General features: G+C 40.9%; 1 pseudogene; it reads right to left on the reverse strand.

Annotated features, from left to right (window-relative positions):
* Nucleotides 1-3,972: 3,972 nt before the first annotated feature.
* The window catches only part of LOC100949818, a 50,724-nt pseudogene continuing 47,727 nt past the window's right edge, over nt 3,973-6,969 (reverse strand).

Raw genomic sequence — 6,969 nt, forward strand, 5'->3', positions numbered from 1 at the left:
AAAAAAAAAAAAATGATACTAGAGTCTTCTGAGTTATGAATAATTGAGCAAAAGAAAATAAGGCATTAGACAAAAAACAATAAAAATATTTTAATACATGGATAATCAGTACAAAAGAGAAAAGAAAGATACACCTTAAATTCTCTTAAAAGCAAGTATGCTTAAGAAAAAAAAAGCAAATGTGCTTTTCAAAAATTGTAAGGTACTTTGGATTATAAGCTCTATGACTTTGCCCTTAAATTAGTTTCAGTTTCCTCACTTATGAGGAATAATAATAACAAAATTATACATGCAAACACATTCACACACTTTTTCAAATTAAATTGTGCAATATTTACTTCCTGCCAGCTATATGCAGTCACTGAGATAGGCTATGAGAACTTCAGTAAACAATTTTTAGACTCTCAGGGAAGTTAATCTTATGGGAAAGATGGAAAATAATTAGTTGATCTTAATGACAATTAATTACCAATTGAGATATAAGTGTTCCAAAGAGCAAAGTGAAGGAACTTTTTTTTTTTTTTAGAGACAGTCTCACTTTATTGCCCTGGGTAGCGTGCTGTGGCATCACAGCTCATATCAACCTCCAACTCCTGGGCTTAAGCAATTCTCTTGCCTTAGCCTCCTGAGTAGCTGGGACTACAGGCACCCACCACAATGCCCAGCTATTTTTGTTGTTGTTGTTGTTGCAGTTTGGCTGGGTCTGGGTTCAAACCTGCCAACCTTGGTATATGGGGCCAGCATCCTACCCACTGAGCCACAGGCACCACCCAAAGTGAAGGAACATTACATGGCCATGTGAGAATATACACCATTGACTTACATTGTGGAGAGAGAAAGAGAGTACCAGAAGGCTCTCCTGGGCTGAGGGCTAAAGAACAGGAAGGGGCTAACTAACCAAGGGAATGGGTCTATGCAGAAGTGGAAACTGCAGAGAGACACAACAAGTATTATGGGAACTGGAAGAAGACCAAAGAGGCGACAGCAGAAAAAATGAAAAACAGCAGCCTTACAAGAGATGAGTCCAGAAGATAGACATAACCAATCATACATCATTAGACACCAAGATGACAATTGTAGTCTGTGTCTTCAGAGCAACAATAAGTCTTAGGATTTTAAGCAGAGAAGTGGCTAATCAGATTTTCATTTTGAAAAGATCATTTGGGCTATGGTTTGGAACTACTGGTTAGGGAGGGAGAGAGAGATTGGCTGGAAGAATGGATGCAAGGAAATGTGATGATATCATGAACGTGCCAGGAGAATTTCTAAAATACAGAAAAGAAAATTAAACTAACATTAACTAAATATTTGCTAGGTGCTAGGTATATCACATGTATCAGCTGGGATATTGACCCTCAGATTGACTCTTGTACCTTTTTATTCTTCCATGCACCCTCAGTCAGCAAACATTATGAGTCCAATTTGTAAACAATAGAACAATCAAATACTCAGCATCCTCATCCACAAACTTTTATAATATAGTAGAGTCTCACTATGTCATCCTCAGTACGGTGCTGTGGCGTCACAGCTCACAGCAACCTCAAACTCTTGGGCTTAAGTGATTCTCTTGCCTCAGCCTCCCTAGTAGCTGGGACTAAGGGCACCCACCACAACACCTGGCTATTTTTTGGTTGTAGTTGTTATTGTTGTCTGGCAGCCCTGGCGATTGTATATTGAGCTGTGATAACAGTCTAGTGCAAATGTCCTTATGATAAAATGATGTTTCTTTTTTTCTTCTGGGTAGAGAATTATGAAACCCTAAGGGAAGAAAAAGCAGAAGACATTAACAAAAATAAAGAACGTATCAGGCTCTCGACTGGGAAGAATCAATATTGTCAAAATGTCTATTCTACCCAAAGCAATTGACAGATTCAATGCAATCTCCATCAAAATACCAACCAAATATCACATTTTGAAGAACTGGAAAAAATAGTTCTTTGTTTTGTATGAAACCAGAAAAAACCCTGTATAGACAAGGCGATTCTTAGTAATAAAAACAAAGCCAGACACATCACCCTACCAGACTTCAGGCTATATTACAAGTCTACGATAAATTCTTGCCAACTCTACCACCCTACCATAGAACACCAGAATGTGTTCCTCCTATCTAATCGTAGCTTTATGCCTATGAACTAACCTTTCCCCACTCCTTCTTCCCTTCCTCCTCCCTTCCTCCCCAGCTTGCGGTAACCATTATTCTACTTTCTACTTTTACAGGATCAACTGTTTTAGATTCCCCATGAATGAGATCATGTGGGATTTGCCCTTCTCTGCCTGGTGTATCTCAGTTAACATAACGTTCTCCAGGCTCATCCATGGTGCTGAGAATGGCAGGGTTGCATGCTTTTTTATGGCTGAACCATATTCCATTCTGTAATTTCAGCACATTCTCTTTACCCATTTCTCTATTGACAGATACTTAGGTTGATTCCATATCTTGGCTATGTAAATAATGCTGCAGTAAACATGGGAGTGCAGATGTCTCTTAGACACACCGATTTCCTTTTCTTTGGATAGATATCCAGTAATATAATTGCTGAATCATATGGTAATTTCTTTTTTGTTTTTTTGGAAATCTTCTGTACTGTTGTCCATAGTGGATGTGCTAATTCACATTGCCACCAACAGTATATAAGAGTTCCTTTTTCTCAGTATTCTTACCAGCATTTTTTTGTTATTTTGTTTTTGTCTTTTTTGAAAACAGCCATTCTAACTAGAATAAGATGATATCTCATTGTGGTTTTATTTTTATCAGATCTTCTTTCCTTTTATTGAAAAAAAATTTAGAAAATGGCAGGGTACAAATCAACAAGAATGTATTGGAAACAGATAACACAGTGTAAAACTAAAAATGCCATTGGCTTTGTTAATTGTCGAAAAGCAAAAAATATAATAGGCAGAAGGCCTGTTCTAAACAAATTTAAAAGCTGTGTTTTTTTTTTAATTCTCCACAAGCCAGATATATATACACCCACAAAAATGGTGTGTGGGGGTGCCGAAAGTTCAATGGTTAGGGCACCAGCCACATGCTCCAGGGCTGGTGGGTTTGAACCCAGCCGGGCCCGCTAAATAAAACAAAACAAACAAGCAAAAATAGCCAGGTGTTGTGGCAGGCACCAGTAGTCCCAGCTAATCAGGAGGCTAAGGCAACAGAACTGCTTGAGCCCAAGAGTTTGAGCTTGCTGCGAGCTATGACACCACAGCACTCTACCAAGGGCAACAAAGTGAAACTCTGTCTCAATTAAAAAAAAAAAAAAATGGGCTCAGGGCTCGTAGCATAGTGGTTATGGCACCAGCCACATGCACTGAAGCTGGCGGGTTCAAACCCAGCCCAAGTCAGCTAAACAACAATGACAAATGCAACAAAAAATAGCCAGGCATTGTGGTAGTCCTAGCTACTTGGGAGGCTGAGGCGAGAATCACTTAAGCCCAAGAGTTTGAGGTTGCTGTGAGCTGTTATGCTACAGCACTCTACCGACGGCAACATAATGAAACTATGTCTCAAAAAAAAAAAAAAAAAGAAAAAATAGTGTGTGAAGGAAAGCTGTCATACTAAAGAAGTTGTACCTTGAATTCTTCAGGGAAGTAGTTGTTGCAATATTGACACAAAGTAAGCAATAGGTTAATAATTGTTTAAAAATTGCGTGTTCAAATGCTGCATGGCACAAAGCTATACTGTATAAAGTACTGCTAGGTACAAAGGAAAACCTCTGAACAGCCTTTAGCAAAAATGCTTTTCCAGAAAAGCAAATCCAACAACACAGTCAGCAGACCAAAGAGACTACAGCTAAACGCCAGAGCTACAACTTCTCATCTGTGTGTTAGAGAATCCTTTTTATCCAGAATAGACTGAAATTTCAGGACAAAACAGAGATATTTTTAACATTTCTTATTCTATCCATTTTAAGTTCTATTTCTTCCCCCCACCCACCAAGTAATTCAGCATGATCCGGCAGAGGACTACTTTTAGAATTAGCTGGGGTTTTTTCCTATGGTGAGATTGTCATGGAGCCTGGATATTTCAGATTTGTATGCATCCATAACCAATGTCCCTCTGTGGTGAAAAGACTTGGCAATTGTGGCTGTGTGCAGCGCTTCACACATGCAATCCTAGCATTCTGGGAGGCTGAGGCAAGAGGATTGCCTGAGGTCAGGAAGTGGTCAGAAGTTGGGCAGGAGTTGGTTAGGAGACCATCTGAGCAAGAGCAGGACCCCATCTCTACCAAAAATAAAAAATTAGCCAGTCTTCTTAGTGCAGGCCTATGGTCCCAGCTACTTGGGGGTACAAGAAGATTACTTGAGATGAGGAGTCTGAGGTTACAGTAAACTGTGATGACATCACTGCACACCATCCTCCCTCAAAAAACAAACAACAACAAAAAAAAAATCTTAGCAAAGGATTTGGTGGATTCTGCCTCTGACTGCTGCTTTGTTCTCCACAGGTGAGGGTCAGCTTCAGGGTGTATTTGTTGTTGAACGTTTTAAGATTGGAGGAGAGGGCTCAGTGCCGGTGGCTCAAGTGGCTAAGGTGCCAGCCACTTACACCCAAGGTGGCGGGTTCAAATCCAGCCCCGGCCGCCAAACAACAATGATGGCTGCAACCAAAAAAATAGCCAGGCATTGTGGCGGGCACCTGTGGTCCCAGCTACCCAGGAGGCTGAAGCAGGAGATTCGCTTGAGCCCAGGAGTTGGAGGTTGCTGTGAGCTGTGATGCCACAGCACTCTACCCAGGGGGACAGCTTGAGGTTCCTATCTCAAAAAAAAGATTGGAGGAGAGTGGGTGGTGCCTGTGGCTCAAAGGGGTGGGGTGCTGGCCCCATATGCTGGAGGTGGTGGGTTCAGACCCAGCCCTGGCAAAAAACTGCAAAAAAAAAAAAAAAAGAAGAAGAAAGAAAGAAAAAAGATTGGAAGAGAGCTGCCAAATGTTATCAGGATCCAGCCCCCTTAGGATCTTCCCTGTGGGCCATGAGAAAGACGCTCTTCTACTCTCTCCTCGTATGAGATATAACATAAATGGTCAGAATCCCCATCGTCGCAAAACAGGATATGATAAGCAAAGCAAAACAGACTTAGACTCTGAAAACAGAGGTACATAATCCCAAATCAAAGACGCTATGGCAGAGAAACAGGAAATCATACAGACGGCGAGGCAGACATCAGTGAGACCAAAATTCTCCACATACTTGTACTTTTCCAGAAGGATCTTTTTGGCAAAATCATCCAAAGCATTTTTCACAGCTGATCCATCCCACTTGTCCATTTTTAAAACCTTACTATCAATCTTCCACTACCCAACAGGCTACCAGGCTACTGCCTGTCTGAGTGGGGACCACCGCCAGCCCCACTGCTGCCTCCACCCCCACTGCTTCTCCCACCCTCTGCAACCACATCACCATCTGGTCAGCCTCTTTCTCATTGTGGGTTTAATCTGCATTTCCCTGATGATTACTGATGTTTAGTACTTTTTCATAAACTTGCTGACCATTTATGTTTTCTTTTGAGAAATGTCTATTCAGATCATTTGCCTGATTTGATTTGTTTTAAAATCAAATTATGAGGTTTTGATGGAGCTGGAACATATTCTTCTTAGCAAAGTATCTCAAGAATGGAAGAAAAAGTATCCAATGTACTCAGCCCTACTATGAAACCAATTTATGGCTTTCGTATGAAAGCCATAACCCAATTATAGCTCAAGAATATGGGGAAAGGGGAGAGAGAGGGAGTGGAGGGGGGAAGATGGGTGGAGGGAGGGTACTTGGTGGGACCACACCTACAGTGCATCTTACAAGGGTACATGTGAAATATACTAAATGTAGAATATAAACATCTTAACACAATAACTAAGAAAATGCCGTGAAGGCTATGTTAACCAGTTTGATGAAAATATTTGAAATTGTATATAAAACCAGCACATTGTACCCCATGATTGCATTAATGTATACAGCTATGATTTAATAAAAAATAAAAATAATGTAATGTAAAAAAAATTATGAGGTTTTTTTCCTATTGAATTCCTTGTATATTCTAAATGACACTCCCTTATTGGATGAATAATTTGAAATTTTCTCCCATTCAATAGGTTGTTTCTTCACTTTGTTGATAGTTTCCTTTGCTGAGCAGAAGCTTTTTAATTTGATATAATTCCATTTATCTCTATTTGCTCTTGTTACCTGTGCTTTCAAGATCGTATCCATAAAACCTTCACCCAGACCTATGTCCTGAATAATTTATCCTATGTTTTCTCCCAATAATTTCATAGCTTTGGACTTCACATTTAAGTCTTTAATCTACTTTGAGTTGATTTTCTATATGCTGAGAGATGGGGGGGGTCCAGTTTTATTATTTTGCATATGGATATCCAGTTTTCCCAGGACAATTTATCAAAGACACTCTCCTTTCCCCAAGGTATGTCCTTGATGCCTTTATCAAAAATCAATTAAGTGAAGGCCAGGCACAGTGCCTCACGCCTATAATCCCAGCATTCTGGGAGGCCAAGGAGGGTGGATTTCCTGGGCACACAGGTTCAAGACCAACCTGAGCAAGACCCTGTTTCTAGATATGGCCAGGCATTGTGGCGGGTGCCTGTAGTCTCCGCTACTCAGGAAGTTGAGGCAAGAGCATCGTTTTTAGCCCAAGAATTTGAGGTTGCTGTGAGCTATGGAGTCATGGCACTCTACCAAGGGCAACAAAGTGAGACTCTGTCTCCAAAAAAAAAATCATTAGGTGTATTAGCCAGGTATGGTGGCACACATCTGTAGCCCCAAGTAATCAGGAAGCTGAGGTAGGAGGATCACTTGAGCCCAGGAATTTGAGATTGCAGTGAGCTACGATGATGCCTTTGCACTCTAGGGTGGGCAACAGAGTAAGACTCCATTGAGAGAAAGAAATATGGCTCGGTGCCTGTGGCTCAAGTGGCTAAAGTGCCAGCCACATACACCTAAGGTGGCGGATTCAAATCCAGCCCGGCCC

The sequence above is a fragment of the Otolemur garnettii genome, unplaced genomic scaffold, assembly GCF_000181295.1.
Source record: "Otolemur garnettii isolate 467f Iridium unplaced genomic scaffold, OtoGar3 scaffold00124, whole genome shotgun sequence".
In the NCBI taxonomy this organism is placed as follows: domain Eukaryota; kingdom Metazoa; phylum Chordata; class Mammalia; order Primates; family Galagidae; genus Otolemur; species Otolemur garnettii.